Below are 691 nucleotides of genomic sequence, written 5' to 3'. Positions count from 1 at the left end.
TTGTTTTGATGACTTTATTATTGTTTAGAAAATGAAAAGTTTAATATCTCAGCTCTTCGAGAATTCTTATAGGAAAAGTATAGGTAATCAATATGACATTTTATTAAGCGTAAATAAGGGTCAACATGTTGTTATTATTAAATAATTAAAGTCTCAAAGATCAATTATTGTGAATGCCAGAAAGTAAAACCAAGCAATGAAAGAAAAATTAACCAATGTGCAATAGTAGGTTGATTAAACATAATAACGATAACCTTAGAGTTAAATATTGGCAACCCCCACACTCCTCATGAATTGAACATTATTTGGAATCGGTGGTCCAATGTAATAATAGTATTATAATATATTTAATCATTTTTCTCATCTCTTTGACCATTCTTTTTACTTGTTTTGTGATTCTTGCATCGACAAAATGGGGTGGAAGGGATGAAGATGCATGAGAGTGTATTCTATTGTATTATATTTAAAGAAATGTTAGATCAATAATATATTTTTTGTATTTGTCTTGTAATTAAATTAATATTAACTAATTTGTTTTTTTTGTTTTTGTTTGTGTTAATGCAAATATAGAAGGGTATTGACGTATTGTTATTTAAATAAAATTACTCTATGAGGTAAATATTTAATTGTAATTAAAAATATTGAGAACATAATATAAAAAATAAATAAAACATCATTTTAGTCAATATAA

This window comes from Arachis ipaensis, chromosome B02 (genome assembly GCF_000816755.2).
Source record: "Arachis ipaensis cultivar K30076 chromosome B02, Araip1.1, whole genome shotgun sequence".
In the NCBI taxonomy this organism is placed as follows: domain Eukaryota; kingdom Viridiplantae; phylum Streptophyta; class Magnoliopsida; order Fabales; family Fabaceae; genus Arachis; species Arachis ipaensis.
Note: the sequence above shows the minus strand (reverse complement) of the source record.